Source organism: Astyanax mexicanus, chromosome 1, assembly GCF_023375975.1.
Source record: "Astyanax mexicanus isolate ESR-SI-001 chromosome 1, AstMex3_surface, whole genome shotgun sequence".
NCBI classification, from domain to species: Eukaryota; Metazoa; Chordata; class Actinopteri; order Characiformes; family Acestrorhamphidae; genus Astyanax; species Astyanax mexicanus.
The window spans coordinates 123752501-123769728 of NC_064408.1; the positions used below are offsets into that span (position 1 = coordinate 123752501).

The window sequence follows — 17228 nt, forward strand, 5'->3', positions numbered from 1 at the left end:
CATAACCAATCAGTGAGCTACAACTGCTTACCCCTCCCACTGCTCTTTCATTGTGGATGCGCAGAATGTCTTAAATATCCCATTTTTCAAAGTACAGATTTGGCACGTCACGTGGTTAATATACTGTCACTATTTTACAAAACCGTCACCATATTTAAATACCGTGGTATACCAAAATACTGTCATACCACCCAACCCTAATTTATCCTGATTCTGTCTTCATGACCAGGAACAGCTAAACTGTTCAACCTCTTCTAGTGTATTACCTAAACATTGGTTCTTTTTACCACCGGAAAGATGAGCCAAAACAAAGTACTTGGCATTTAGTACAGATAGCTATGGCATAATACAAAAATGTGGCCGTGCAAACAAAAATAAAACAGAATGACAGAATTAAGGTTACATGCTGCTCCACTGTTGTACCTGGTGACTACAACTAGATTTATCACAAGTCCCAAAATCAGTGGCTCAAAAAGGGAGTATGCAGCGTATGTGAATGGAAAATCTCTTGACGTGAATCACAGAGCCAGTTCAAGGATAAAGTTCCGCCTTTCAGGAGAAACAGCCAATCAGCTTGCTGGTTTTTCAAAGCTCAGTGGGCGGAGACAGTATGTTTGCATACACCTCAAAAAGTATGTAGTTGCACCCCTGCCTAAAATGCAATGTGTTTCACAACTTTAACACCTAACTTTCCCAACACTCTGCTTCCCCGTGAAGCACAGCACACACACACACACAGCAAAGTGTCCTCCATTAGAGCACAACAGTCAATATTGACGGAGAAAAAAATAAACATGTTCATTTGTCTCACAATACGTTGATGAAATAATGATCAATTCAGACCTACCTGAGTGTCTGCAGTTTGCAGTGTGGATCCTCTAGTCTGGCAGAAAGCAGCTTCACTCCTGACTTTCCTGGGTGATTGTAGGTCAGATCCAGCTCTTTCAGGTGGGAGGGGTTTAAAATCAGAGCTGAAGCCAGAGAAGAACAACCTTTCTCTCTGATCATACAACCAGATAATCTGCAGACAGAGCAAAAAAAACATGTGAGTGAGAGAAAATAGAAAGAAGGAAAGGGGAACAACGTGGCAGACTAAGGAAATAATGCACTTTAAGATTCAATAAACGCTTTTTTCACATTACCTTCAGCTAAAATATTTTTTGCTTGTGCATCACAATTTTGTGTGATATGTCTCAAATGTTCATTCAAGTTGGACATTCTTAAGATGACTACAAACCCATGAGAGTTCATATTTGTCCTTCACAAGACACTTTTTCTTGTGTGATTTGTTATAATATAATGTATATAATATAATATAAACACCGGAATTTCACAATTAGACCTGTATAATCTCAAAACAAAAATCACAGAAACACTGACCTGAGAATCTGCAGTTTACAATGTGAACTCTTTAGTCCAGAAGAGAGCAGCTCCACTCCTGAATCCTGCAGGTCATTGTTACTGAAGTCTATCTCTTTCAGGGAGGAGTTTTCCAGGTTTAAAATTGTTCCCAGATTTTCACACGTCTTTACTCCAAGATTGCATGAAGCTAGTCTAAAAACAAGTATAAACAACAGATTTTACAATAAACCCTAATAAGGATTTTTTTATTTGAATGGATAGACAAATAATAAAAAACAGAATTAAACTGTAAAATATATTGTCTGTCTAAAGTACTGGTGTTTCTTTATACTGAAATAAGTTAAAATGGACAAAGAAAAAGTTTTAAAAAGCAGAGGAAGAGCAAGGGGGCTTTTCAGGGTATGTGAATTTACTGAACCTATAATTTTTCTTTCTGCCCTTTAAAACTTAAATATTCATTATATTTGTATATTATTAACTTTAGGTATCTGTTAGAGCAAACAAACAGTAATGATGCTTTAGAGTAGAGCTTGGAAATATGCTTTGTGGTTTTGCATTGTTACTAGCCCTAAATTACTAGCTCTTATCTCACCTTTTTCGGAAAGTGCTGAACTAAGATGTAGGAAATGAGTTTGAGCAGACAAATATTTCTCTGTTTATAAGAATGTTGAGATCACATTATTTATATTCTTCAGGTAAATGTTTTTTTCCATTTGTGTGATTTCATAAACCTTGACTCACTTCTTCATATTTTTAAGAGAACAAAAATAAAATGATTAAATGTGTTTATTGGTGTAAATCTGTAATTCTGCCTCCAGAAAAGTGAAATGCGAGCATGTTTACATTGCACACATTAAACTAGAACAGCGTGTAAAATCAATCAGTGCTTTCTTTAAGATACCAGGTTTTAACTGCTGTATAAAAGATATAGAGTGCTATTGTTCTTATTGGATGTGCTGTGCTTTTCCACAGATTTCCACATTCAAATCATAGTTTGAGTCAGTATGTGCTTATTGTTTGTTTAAAGGCCCTATTTTAGCATCAAATGCACACCATGCAGCTTGATTTTGGGCACGTCAGTGTGTCTTTGCTATCATAACGGGAAAAGTACACATTGTACAATTATGCTTAATTGTATAGTCTGTCATCAGGCAAAAAGGACAGAGTCTTAATTATTTAACTCAAAAGATTAAGGTGGTTTTGATTCTTTTTAACTTAGAATCTTTAATGTGCTGAATAAATGATGGCAGATGAATGCTTGTATTGCACAGCTCAAACACTCCATCATGTTCAGCTTAAACAATATCTATAGAGATAAACAGGACATTAATTCCGGTAGAACAGAAAACCTATTGAACTAATGCCTCACAGTAACAGCAACAGTGTGTACTGTACTGGGATGTACAGTAAGATATTAAGTATTTAAATATGCAGAGTTTGATGTTACAAATAAATGCTGATAAATGTTCATCACGTTGTATTGTTCAACATTTCTCTAAAGCATACTGAAATGTGATTCTTTTAGTCAAATAACCCAGCACTATTTTAGTGTGTATCTGCAGAGGATATGCATTAATTTTAACCAAAAACACATAACACATTGTCATGGTCAGAACAGAATAGCAGACAAGCGCAGATACTGATAAAAACAAAGTATGTTTATTATAGAAATAAACAGATGTAATCAGGGTCGATACAGAAACAGGGGTGATCACCAGTAGACAGAGCAATGTAGACAAAACCATACCATAAACGAGAGACAGTCCAGAGTTCATACACAAGTAATCCAGTATCAGAGGTAATCCAAGAGGCGGTGGTGAAAGCACAGTCCAGGTCATACACAAACAATCCAATATCAAAGGCAGAGGCAAAAATCGGCGTCGAGAAACAAAAAGCAAGGTCATACACAAAGTAAACTGAGACAAGAGATAAGTAACGCTTTGTACGAGGATAACCTACAATACGCGGCGATGAAGTCTGTTTGGCGTGCACCTTTATAGTGCCAGTAATCAGTATTCGGGGCTTCCTGGTGGAAGCAGGTGAGGTGTCACGTGATCAGGTGAGTGCGTGATGTCAGCGGGTGGTGCATTCTGGGTAGTGTAGTTGTTAACCTGAGAACCTCCGTTAGAGCTTGGTGTGGAAGGGACAGAGGAGCTAACAGCACCAGACGTGACAGTACCTCCCCCCAAGGGAGTCGGAACGGAGCCGGAACGGGGACGACCACGACGACGTCCACCCGACGGGCAGGGAGTACCGGCGGGAGGACCAGGCGTAGCCTCAGAGGTGACGGGCAGGCGGGGGTTGCGAGACTGGGAACCCCTACGCACCGGAGCCGAAGAAGAGAGTGAGCGCTTGGGACGCCCACGGGGTCGAGGAGCAGGCTTACTAGGGTGACGGGCATGAAATTCGGCCAGTAGAGCAGGATCCAGCACGTCACCGGCGGCAACCCAGCAACGCTCCTCAGGGCCGTAACCCTCCCAGTCTATGAGGTACTGGAGCACACCGCCACGCCTGCGTGAATCCAACACCTCTCGAACCGCATAGGTAGACGAATCCTCCCCCTCCACTGCCGCGGGCGGCACGTCATCTGGAACACCCTCAGCAAGCGGACCTGGGACAAGAGGCTTGAGCAGAGAAACATGGAACGAGTTATGCACCCTGTACTGAGCCGGCAACTCGATCTTATAAGTCACCTCATTAACCTGAGACAACACTTTAAATGGGCCAATATACTTAGGCAGCAGTTTCCTACAGGCCCCTTCAAACCTCAAGTCCCGGGTCGACAACCACACCCTGTCTCCGGGTTGGTATTGGGGGGTGGTACCACGGTGTCTGTCGGACTGCTCCTTATATTTTCGTAAAACCTCCGAGATTTGCTGATGCGTCTCCTCCCACACCTGCTCACTCCGCTTCATCCAGTCGTCGACAGCGGGGATCTCAGTGGATGATGCTGTCCACGGAGCTAACGGAGGCTGGTAACCCAGAATGCACTGGAATGGAGTGAGACCAGACGTGGAGTTAATCAGGGAATTCTGAGCTATTTCAGCCCAAATTAAATACTGAGACCATTCTGACGCATGCTTAAAACAGTACAATCTTAAAAACTTCCCCAACTCTTGGTTAACCCTCTCACATTGACCATTACTAGTGGGATGAAACCCAGAAGTGAGACTCACGTGTACACCCAAATGTTCAAAAAACGATTTCCATACCCTAGAAGTAAATTGAGGACCTCTATCTGACAAAATGTCCTCCGGGACCCCATAATGTCTGAAAATGTGTGTGTATATAGCTTGGGCGGTCTGAAGAGCAGTAGGAAGAGCAGGAAAAGGGATAAACTTAACACCCCTAGAAAATCTGTCTACAACAGTAAGGACAGTAGTGTAACCTTCAGATTCAGGTAAATCGGTAACAAAATCTACTGCAATATGTGACCATGGTCGTTCTGGAACAGGTAGAGGACATAGCTTACCGGCTGGAAGGGTTTTGGGTGTTTTGCATTGTGCGCAGATAGAACATGAAACCACGAAAGTTTGAACGTCAGCTCGCATGGTTTCCCACCAGTACCGAGCTGAGATTAGTTGTAGCGTGCGTGTAACGCCTGGATGACCGGACGTAAGGGCAGCATGTGCCCAGCCAATGAGCTGATCGCGAAACTGCTCAGGTACGTAAATCTTGTGAGGAGGGCAACCCTCCGGAGGTTGTGTGTTAGCTTGACTCTGCTGAATAAGGTCATCGAGTTCCCATCTAATAGCTGCTACTTTCACAGTGGGTGGCAGAATGTGTTCGGGTTCGGAAGCGTGGCATGTGTCGTCTGGGGCACTGAAAACACGAGATAAGGCATCAGCTTTAGTATTACGGTTACCTGGACGAAACGAGATCGAAAAATTGAAACGGGAGAAAAACAATGACCAACGAGCTTGACGGGGGTTTAGACGTTTAGCAGTACGGAGATACTCTAGGTTCTTGTGATCAGTAAGAACGGTGAATGGATGTGCAGCACCTTCCAGCCAGTGACGCCACTCCTCTAGAGCTAGTTTTACAGCCAGCAGCTCTCTATCCCCTATCCCATAATTACGCTCCGCTGGTGACATTTTCTTTGAGAAAAAGGCTATGGGGTGAAGCTTAGGCGGTGAACCGCTGCGTTGTGAGAGAACTGCTCCGATGCCAGTATTAGAAGCATCGACTTCAACAACAAAGGGTAAATCTGGATTAGGATGTGTGAGAATGGGGGCAGAGACAAAGGCGGCTTTTAACGCTTGGAAAGCTTGGTCAGCTTCAGGGGACCACTTGAGAATTTTGGTAGCATTCTTAGTTAATGCTGTAAGGGGGGCAGCTATGGTACTGAAGTTGCGTATGAAACGCCTGTAGAAATTGGCGAATCCTAAGAAACGTTGGAGATCTTTGATAGATTGGGGAACAGGCCAGCTAGTAACGGCGTCTACCTTCGAGTCATCCATAAGGACTCCCTGGGAGCTGATAACATAGCCGAGAAATGCGACTCTCTGAAGGTGGAACTCGCATTTCTCGGCTTTAGCATATAGATTGTTCTCCAAAAGTCTCTGGAGAACCGAGCGCACGTGCTGCACGTGGGAATCAAGGTCTGAGGAATAGATTAATATGTCATCTATAAAAAGTGTAACATACTTGCCAATCATGTCTCTAAAAACATCATTCATAAATGACTGAAACACTGCGGGGGCGTTAGCGAGACCATAGCTCATAACTAAATATTCGTAGTGGCCATTGGTGGTGGTAAACGCTGTTTTCCACTCGTCCCCCTCCCTAATGCGAACCAAATTGTACGCACTACGCAGATCAAGCTTGGTAAAGTAAGTAGCCGTACGCAGTTGCTCGAGAGCACAAGGAATTAAGGGCAAAGGGTAAGCAAATTTCTTTGTTATGGCATTCAAACCTCTATAATCAATACAAGGTCTCAGTCCCCCGTCCTTTTTCTTAACAAAGAAAAACCCAGACCCGACAGGGGACTTCGACGGCCGAATGAAACCCTGGGCTAATGCTTCGGTGACATAATCATGCATAGCCTTTTCCTCATCGAGTGTAAGGGGGTAGACTCTAGCTTTGGGTAGGGTGGCACCCTCCACTAGGTCGATGGCACAATCATAAGATCGATGCGGAGGTAATTTAGTAGCGTTTTCCTTGCTAAACACTTCTACAAACTCTGAATATTCAGGGGGTACAACAACGGGATCAGAAATTTCAGGACTCTCTACAGAAGTAGACTGAATAACTAGACTATCCAGAGCTAAACAATGTTCATGACAGTGAGCAGACCAAATCGTGATATCCCCATCGCGCCAGGAGACAGTGGGATCGTGAGTCTTCAGCCATGGCATGCCCAGGATAACTGGATGCTCGGTGCAGGGAAGCACGAAAAGTGGTAGTTCCTCAAAATGAAGAGCGCTGGCTTGTAGAGTGATGGGCAGAGTCTGCAGGGTAACCGGCTTGGAGCGGACAGTCTTTCCATCAACAGCATGGATGGCCAATGGACGTAGAAGTTCTCTGGTGGGCACTCCATGCTCCTTAACTAGGTCCTGGCTGATGAAGTTCCCCTCCGACCCGGAATCTACAAGCGCTGGGACAGAGAGCATACCAGTAGGTAACATAATATTAACAGGCAAAGTAAAACATTTAGAGCGAAGGATTGTGTTGTGCTTACGTACCACGTTAGCGCGTGGAGAGCACTCCACGCGCTGTCCCAGGGCTGGAGCTTTCACAGGTCGGGTCAGGAGACCACACTCAGCCTTGAAATGCCCGGCCTCTCCACAATAAAGGCATAGGCGAAGCCGGATTCGACGCTGCCGCTCCTCTGGAGTTAGCCGGGTTTTCTGGATATCCATGGGCTCTGGGGCAGGCAGCGCAGCTTTCTCTGGAGTGGGAGCGCGGGGCAGAGACACAGGAGTGTGTTGAGTGCGAGGACTGATCTTGGGTCGGCGCGAGAGAAGTTGATCCAACCGGATCGACAGTGAAATGAGCTGATCCAGGGTCAGGGAATCATCTCTGCAGGCTAATTCCCTCTGTACATCTGGATTAAGTCCGCATCTAAACACGTTGATCAAAGCAGCGTTATTCCACCCACTACCAGCCGCGAGAGTGCGAAACTCCAGAGCGTAGGAAGCCACCGGCTTCTGACCTTGCTTAAGAGCCAGCAAAAGTTCTCCATTAGACTGTCCATAACGCGAATGATCAAAAACTGAGCGGAAAGTAACCAAAAAGTCAGTGTAACTAGCCCCAGAAAGGTCTTCCCAAATAGCTGTAGCCCACTCGAGTGCCTTACCAGAAAGCCGTGAGATAATGAAACCGATCTTAGCTTTATCGGTTGTAGGCGGTGAATTACTGAAAAACACGGAGCATTGTAAAAGAAAACCGCTGCATTTTTCCGGATCCCCATCAAACAACTCCGGTTTAGAGACAGAAAATCCAGGCACAGAAGAGTTAGCGTTAGGCATACTGGGGGCAGCTAACGGGCTAGGGCTAGGCTCAGTTACGCCTCTGAGGTGAGCTAGCAGCTCAGCTAGTTGTTGCTGCTGCGTGGTTTGCTGGCGGGCTAGCTCAGAAACAGCTTGGGTCACACCAGCGAGCGTTTGCTGGTGCTGACCGAGTAGCCTCCCCTGGTTGGCTAAACCAGATCTAATAGCCTCAGTATCTGCTATCTGATTTTGTTCGGCCGCGTATTCTGTCATGGTCAGAACAGAATAGCAGACAAGCGCAGATACTGATAAAAACAAAGTATGTTTATTATAGAAATAAACAGATGTAATCAGGGTCGATACAGAAACAGGGGTGATCACCAGTAGACAGAGCAATGTAGACAAAACCATACCATAAACGAGAGACAGTCCAGAGTTCATACACAAGTAATCCAGTATCAGAGGTAATCCAAGAGGCGGTGGTGAAAGCACAGTCCAGGTCATACACAAACAATCCAATATCAAAGGCAGAGGCAAAAATCGGCGTCGAGAAACAAAAAGCAAGGTCATACACAAAGTAAACTGAGACAAGAGATAAGTAACGCTTTGTACGAGGATAACCTACAATACGCGGCGATGAAGTCTGTTTGGCGTGCACCTTTATAGTGCCAGTAATCAGTATTCGGGGCTTCCTGGTGGAAGCAGGTGAGGTGTCACGTGATCAGGTGAGTGCGTGATGTCAGCGGGTGGTGCATTCTGGGTAGTGTAGTTGTTAACCTGAGAACCTCCGTTAGAGCTTGGTGTGGAAGGGACAGAGGAGCTAACAGCACCAGACGTGACACACATAAGTTGCCTAAACTATTAAACTATTTTCTTAAGGCTGTCTCTGATCAGTCTAAGACAGAAATTATCTCATTTATAAATTATCTGTACTGTTTAGAATAATGTGAGGGTTTAATTATTATTACACAAACAGGATAATTAATGTGTAACATCCTAATGTGTAACAATGTAAATAATGTGAATCTACCTGTGAATCAATGAAAAGTGCTAAAAATCAGCAATTCATAAAAACCTGAATGAAGAACTGAATGAAAATACTTACAGAGCTCTTCTGGATATTTTGACTACTGGCAGCAGCTTCAGAAGACACTCCTCTGATGGGTGATATTTACTGAGGTCAAACTCATCCAGCTCTTCTTCTGAGTTCACCAACACAAAAGCCAAAGCTGACCACTGAGCAGGAGAGAGGCTGTCCTGATGAAGACGACGGTCAGCACCTCCACTCAGGTATTTCTGAACTTCCTGCACTAGAGAGTGATCATTCAGTTCATTCAAACAGTGGAACAGATTAATAGATTTCTCTGAAGAGGAGCTCTTCTCAATCTTCTTCTTGATGTATTTGACTGTTTCCTTGTTGCTGTGAGAGATCCTCTCTGATGGGGTCAGTAAGTCTCGTAATAGAGTCTGATTAGACTCCAGTGAGAGACCCAGAAGGAAACGAAGGAACAGGTCCAGGTGTCCACTCTCACTCTGTAAGGCTCGGTCTACAGCACAGCTGAGGAAGCCAGTCATCGTTGACCTGCTGAAAAGCTTGAAAGCTTTACTGGTTTGTTGTTCAGTGGATTGTTCTTTTGGAATTTTTCTGTTGAGAAACGCATATAAAGCAGCGAGGATTTCCTGAACGCTCAGGTGTACGAAGCTGAAGACCTTCCCCAGGTGCAGCTCATGTTCCTCCCTGAAGATCTGGGTACACACTCCTGAGTACACTGATACTTCTCTAATATCGATGCCACTCTCTCTTAGATCTTCCTCGTAGAAGATCAGGTTTCCTTTCTCCAGCTGCTGAAATGCCAGTTTCCCCAAAGCCAGAATACTTTCTCTAGTCTGTTGAGGATCAGGGTCACTTTTTCCACTGTACTTCTGGTTCTTGTGTTTGATCTGAAAGATCAGGAAGTGTGTGAACATCTGCGTCAGGGTTTTGGGAATTTCTCCACTCTCAGCTTCACTCAGCATTCTCTCTAGAACAGTGGCTGTAATCCAGCAGAAGACTGGTATGTGGCACATGATATAGAGGCTTCTTGAAGACCTGATGTGTGTGAAGACTTTGTGGGCCAGGTCCTGATTCCTGATTGTCTTCCTGAAGTACTCCTGTTTCTGAGGGTCACTGAAACCCCGCACTTCTGTTACCTGATCAACACACTCAGGAGGAATCTGACTGACAGCGGCTGGTCGAGAGGTGATCCAGAGAAGAGCAGAGGGAAGCAGATTCCCCTTGATGAGATTCGTCAGCAGAACATCCACTGAGGTTTGCTCTTCTATATCTACCAATTTCTCATTGTTTTGGAAATCCAGAGGCAGGCGACACTCATCCAGACCATCAAAGATGAACATGATCTTGTAGCTCTTATAATGTCTTTGTTTTAATTCTTGTGTTTCTGTGAAGAAGCTCTGAAGAAGATTCAACAGACTGAGCTTCTTCTCCTTCATCAGATTCAGCTCTCTAAAAGGAAGTGGAAATATAAAGAGAACATCCTGATTTACTTCTCCTTCGGCCCAGTCCAGAATGAACTTCTGCACTGAGACTGTTTTTCCAATTCCAGCAACTCCTTTAGTCAGCACAGTTCTGATGGGCTGGTTCTGTTCTGGTAAGGGTTTAAAGATGTCGTTACATTTGATTGGTCTTTCCTGAGTTTGCCTTTTCCTGGATGCAGCTTCAATCTGCTTCACCTCATGTTCCTGATTGACATCTCCACCCCCTCCCTCTGTGATGTAGAGCTCTGTGTAGATCTCATTCAGAAGTGCTGAGTTTCCATAGCCTGAGATTCCTTCATTAATTTTCTGATATTTATCCCTCAGTTTGGATTTGAGCTTTCGTTGACATGCTGGGGCTAATTCTGATAACAGAAGAAGACAATAAGGAAAATGTAATCAGCTGGGATCACGCATTAGTTCTCAGTGTAGGACAAATCTTTGGTATAATAATTAAAATTAAAGGCTGTATTATGGTGTTTTTGTAGCAGCTGCTTTAGAGATATTCAAGGTGTACCTACAAAATCAGTAAGTGTTAAGTTTAAGGACTACAGTTGACACTGTGATTTATTATCCTACAATTACAGAATTTAATAACTATTGTTTTTCCCTTTGGGACTTCACTGAGAAAATAAATTAGCACTTTAAGTTGGTACCCATTATTATGACCAAGAACTCTTACTGCTCTCTAGTGTGTTAGCAAGGTCTGTCTGCTTCATGTTCCTCAGGATGTGCAGTGTGATCATCCGCACCCCCTCCCTCTGATCATCCTCCACCTCTCTCTCAGAGCATGCTGGGTAATCTGGACTCAGGAGCTTCTTGAAAGTGTTCAGCTCGTTCTTTACTAGAGAGATACATTTCTTCTGCAGCTTCTGATTAAGAACAAACATCAGAGAATCACTAAAGCTGTTACAGTACAGAGAGAGAGATGATGACACTGATCTGTGGAGGTTATGGATGCTCTAGTATGTAAAAGAATTTAAACATAATGTTACTGAGCAGCATCATATAGCAGTATTATACAGTTACAATACTCCAGAAACTGAAGGTGAATGAATTATGATTAGTATCAAAACTTTAAAGTGAAATTAAACTGAAATCATGGAGATCTCCGTCAAATATATAGTTTAGGACTAACCTCGAATATGTGGTCCAGTTTTTCCCTGTAATTGTTTATTTTCTTCGTACTGTGGATGAACAGAAAATCCACACTGTAATCCACGTGAATAAATCAGCTGATCTTAAAAGCTTTGGTTCTAATAAAATATGATACAATTATTAATAAAATAAAGAATATCAGAAAATCAGATTTAAAAATAAATAAAAGACCTTTAATTAAAAACTGCATTAAACCAATACTTTTCGAAATGTTTCTTAAAGGTGAAAAACAGAGCTCAACTTTCTAATAATAAATAGAGGTTAAATAAAGGTTTTGTAATTATGTCACCCTTTATTTGTTATAAGTTGATTGACACTCAACTTTACATATCTGCTAAACCAACAAGGACCTCTTTCTAAATCAAATAACAGACTGAATAAATTAATAGCTGTTACATTAGCAATAGCTCCACATTATCTCCCTATACTGTTCTTAATCTTAATGTAAGGGAGTTTGGCTTGCCACTGTTGTCACCACAGTCTCTGTAAAGCTGCTGTGTGACAACTTTTGTTGTAAAAAAGCGCTATATAAATAAAACTGAACTGAATTAAATTGAATCATAAGTTTTGAGGCACTAAGTTATAAGTTTTCTAGAGTGACTTACCAAAGTATGTTGCAATGTATTATAATTTATTCTGAGTACATTTCTGTTCTATAAATTGTATTAAAACCCTTTCTGTCCAATCCTGGGTGTATTTACTCACCCCAGCAATTGAGATGTTAAATAAATCCATGCACAAAAAAATATTTTCTTTTATTCCCTCCCACTAAAGAAGGAACAAATGTCATGTTTTTAAAACACTAGAACACAGTTTTAGGGGCGATAAAACAAATGTTGCTTGACCACCACACACATAGGCTCAATCCCATTTCACCCCTTTGCCCTACCCCTTACCCCTACCCCTCTGTTTTGTGAGTGCACGCCAAGGGGTATGGGTGTCCCAAATTAGGATAAAAGAGGACAGAACAAATTCATTCAAGCCTCTTTTCTCCTGGTGGAGCATAGGGCCTCTACAGTCGTTTTCCACTTTCGTAGAGTGTGTCCGACCCAACGCCACTTTCTTCTCCTGATCTGCACTTCCATGGATTGCTGGTTTGCTCTGGTCCACAGGGTTTCGTTTGGCACTCTGTCAAACCACTTCAGATGGAGGATTTGCCTTAGGCACTTGTTGACGAACGTCTGGATTCGTTTGGAGCTGGTCTGTATCACTCTCCATGTTTCTGAGCCGTACATCAGCACGGACTTCACCTTGGAGTTCAAGAGTCGAAGCTTGGTGTTGTTAGGGATAACGGTTGACTTCCAGTCTGGGCGGAGGATTGCAAAAGCCTGTTGGGCTTTTCTGATTCTAGCCAGAATGTCCTCGTCTGTGCCTCCAGTCTTGCTAACCACACTACCTAGGTAGACAAACTTGTCCACATCTTCAACAACAAGGCCAAATCATCTGCAAACCGCTGTCGCACCATCACATGGTCGATCTGGTTTTCTGTTCTGTGGTCTGGGGACACCCAGGTGACTTTATTACAGACCTTGTGGGGAAAGAAAGTTCCTCCAACAGTCATTTATTGAGGTTCATTGAGGGCGCAGAAATCAGCCAAGAGTTCTCTATTTTCGTTCATAGTTCTCTCAAGTGTCTCTACTAAACTACATGCAAATAAACACAACAAGAAACAATCATGGTCATGTTTTTTTTATATATAAATTATATTTAAAATGTTTACCATTTTCTCCACAATTTAGCACAGCCAATTAACCAACCCACTCCTTAGAACTCCCCCCATTACTAGTAATGCCCCAACACACCAGGAGGGTGAAGAAGTAGTACATGCCTCCTCCGATACATGTGAAGTCAGCCACCGCTTCTTTTCGAGCTGCTGCTGATGCAGCATTGCTGAGTAGCCAGCGTGCTTGAAGGAAAGCGCAGCGACTCGGTTCTGGTACATCAGCTCACAGACGCCCTGTGCTGCGGACCATGTAAATATGAAGTGTATTATTCTGGTTGGATATTTAAGGAAAGCACAAAGACATACTCTCTGAGTTTGTCTGTAACCAAGAGACCTCCCATGCTCTGCATGTAACAACTATTTCAAATATACTATGTAACATTGTATTTCAAATGTACTATGCAATATTCTTAACTGTTATCTTGTTTGACTTGGTCTTTAGATTACTTTAGGAATGTTGTTATATTGTTACATATGGCAATTTAGGTCACAATAAACCATTAACTGTTAATCTGTAGTAATTACTTTGTTGAGTCTTTTTCTTAGTAGGCCTAAGAGCCATGAGGTCTGTAGTCTTAGATTCTTTGAGTTTCTAGATTTCATAGTTATATAGTGAGTTTCACTGGGTGCTATACCAAGCTCTTAACCGCTGAGGGGAACAAGAAGTTTGAGTGTTATGTTCTGTAACTGTTAATGTAGATTAAGTTGAACCGCTGAACATCTCAACCTAGGTACCGGGCTGTTTTCACATGTTATGTAGTTTTGTTGGCTATGCCATATTTTAAACCTCTGAGGGAAACCGATAAGATTGAGTGTTATGTTCTGTAACCGCTAATGTCGACTAAGTTCTGGACCGCTGAACATCTCAACCCAGGTACCAGGCTGTTCTCACATGTTATGTACTATTGTTGTCTAGCTTTTATGCCTGTATCTCCTATCACTGAACTATTTAACCAGACCTGGTTTTATTAGACAGATTCTACTTCTCAAGTAAGTTTGTTACTGATAATAGTTAACTGGTAATTTACCTAGCTGATAATTATAAATGGAGTCAGATTAGTTTAAATTAGTGTCTCACCTAAGTCTCATCTAAAGTACCAGATAGACAGAATAAGCATTAGAAGGACAAGGTATAGGCCTGTGACTCCTCCCCCACATTATTATCGAGACAGGCCTACTCACATCACCCAACATGTCCCAACCCCACCCCATTCAGGATTTTGGCACCAGCACCGTTACCAGGTCAGTGAAACAGTACTAACATATACAGCTACTGTCAATATATGTAGAATAGGGGTGTGTGATGCATATCGTCTTTGAAAATATCTTAATTGCTGTGTTCATTATGCGCAAGCTGACATTATCGAGTATGCTAATCAGTGGGGAAAAACAACAAATGAAAATGCTTTTATTCCACGTCTTCACCGGTACACTGAGAATGGCCATGCAGTGAGCTAGCATAGACTAACCATGCGACCACATTGGCAGGTAACAAGTCCATTATGTTGTTCTAAGTTTGTTATGTGAGTGTGCTCATGGTCACTCGCACTGTTTAACAGTTTGACCAAGTAGCAGAGACGCTAATCCAGCAAGCTACCTATCAAGCCATCCATTTTCATTCATGTTTCATTTTCCATCAAACTTTTGCTTTACCATCATTGTGCTGAAGTCTCTCTCTCTCATAATCACACACACAAACAACTGATGGCACATTTCTTTTTTTTGAGGTTGTTGAAGGTAGAATATGGAGCTACAATATTATTTTTTCCTTCACTAAAGCTCTCGGTTAAAATCAGTTACTCAGCACATTAAAATATTTAAATGTATACTGACATTAGCATTGAAGCAAAAATGACCTAGTCTGCCAGACACAACACACTGTACACTGTTCCCAAGGGAAAAACCAGCACCAACATTTTTATTTGCTTGATACCACTGATATGTACATAATTTAGTATAGCCAATCTAACACTCATTCTTTAATTTACATTAAAGTGCCTATTATGTGCAGACATTATTGAAATATCGTTTTTTTCAGTATTGGACACCACTAATATAGATATACAGTCATATGAAAAAGTTTGGGCACCCCTATTAATCTTAAAAAAAAAATTGTTCTAAATATTTGGGTGTTTGCAACAGCCATTTCAGTTTGATATATCTAATAACTGATGGACACAGTAATATTTCAGAATTGAAATGAGGTTTATTGTGCTAACAGAAAATGTGCAATATGCATTAAACCAAAATTTGACCGGTGCAAAAGTATGGGCACCCTTATCATTTTATTGATTTGAATACTCCTAACTACTTTTTACTGACTTACTGAAGCACAAAATAGGTTTGGTTACCTCATTGAGCTTTGAACTTCATAGCCAGGTGTATCAAATCATGAGAAAAGGTATTTAAGGTGGCCAATTGCAAGTTGTTCTCCTATTTGAATCTCCTCTGAAGAGTGGCATCATGGGCTCATCAAAACAACTCTCAAATGATCTAAAAACAAAGATTGTTCAACATAGTTGTTCAGGGGAAGGATACAAAAAGTTGTCTCAGAGATTTAACCTGTCAGTTTCCACTGTGAGGAACATAGTAAGGAAATGGAAGAGCACAGGTACAGTTCTTGTTAAGCCCAGAAGTGGCAGGCCAAGAAAAATATCAGAAAGGCAGTGAAGAAGAATGGTGAGAACAGTCAAGGACAATCCACAGACCACCTCCAAAGAGCTGCAGCATCATTTTGCTGCAGATGGTGTCACTGTGCATCGGTCAACAATACAGCGCACTTTACACAAGGAGAAGCTGTATGGGAGAGTGATGCAAAAGAAGCCATTTCTGCAAACACGCTATAAACAGAGTCGCTTGAGGTATGCTTTTGCATACCTGGCTTCTTTTCTGCCATTTGCAGAAATGGCATCTTTCGCATCACTCTCCCATACAGCTTCTCCTTGTGCAAAGTGCGCTGTATTGTTAACCGATGCACAGTGACACCATCTGCAGCAAAATGATGCTGCTGCTCTTTGGAGGTGGTCTGTGGATTGTCCTTGACGTTTCTCACCATTCTTCTTCTCTGCCTTTCTGATATTTTTCTTGGCCTGCCACTTCTGGGCTGAACAAGAACTGTCCCTGTGGTCTTCCATTTCCTTACTATGTTCCTCACAGTGGAAACTGACAGGTTAAATCTCTGAGACAACTTTTTGTATCCTTCCCCTGAACAACTATGTTGAACAATCTTTGTTTTTAGATCATTAGAGAGTTGTTTTGATGAGCCCATGATGCCACTCTTCAGAGGAGATTCAAATAGGAGAACAACTTGCAATTGGCCACCGTAAATACCTTTTCTCATGATTGGATACACCTGGCTATGAAGTTCAAAGCTCAATGAGGTTACCAAACCAATTTTGTGCTTCAGTAAGTCAGTAAAAAATTTTTATGAGTATTCAAATCAATAAAATGATAAGGGTGCCCATACTTTTGCACCGGTCAAATTTTGGTTTAATGCATATTGTACATTTTCTGTTAGTACAATAAACCTCATTTCAATCCTGAAATATTACTGTGTCCATCAGTTATTAGATATATCAAACTGACATTGCTGTTGCAAACACCCAAATATTTACAACTAAAAATAATTAAGATTAATAGGGGTGCCCAAACTTTTTCATATGACTGTATGTGTAATTCTCCAATAGGGCTGCAACAATTAGTCGATATAATTGACATGTCGATTATAAACATTTGGAGACTCCAAATGTTCATAGTCAACTAATCATTAATTTGTAGCACTACACAGATTACTGTGGACAGAAACACAATGGGAGAAGGGTAATGGGCTCAATCACACAGTTTAACAGATTACACATTTCCTCACTAAATAGCAGCACTTTCAGGACATTTCTACTGTATTTAAATCTTATGTTTAGCTCTTTCTATCATTTTGAACTGATCTAAAAATCTAAGAAATCTGAGAAATCTAAAAACAGGAGCCAAACTCACAGCAAGCAAATATGGAGGGTATGGAAGAAATA

At 41.9% G+C, this 17228-nt stretch overlaps 1 protein-coding gene across 3 annotated transcripts in view; it reads right to left on the reverse strand.

Annotated features, from left to right (window-relative positions):
• The window catches only part of LOC111188569 (NLR family CARD domain-containing protein 3-like), a 223288-nt gene that overhangs the window by 187986 nt on the left and 18074 nt on the right, over positions 1-17228 (reverse strand). The gene's annotated exons all lie outside the window — the stretch shown is intronic.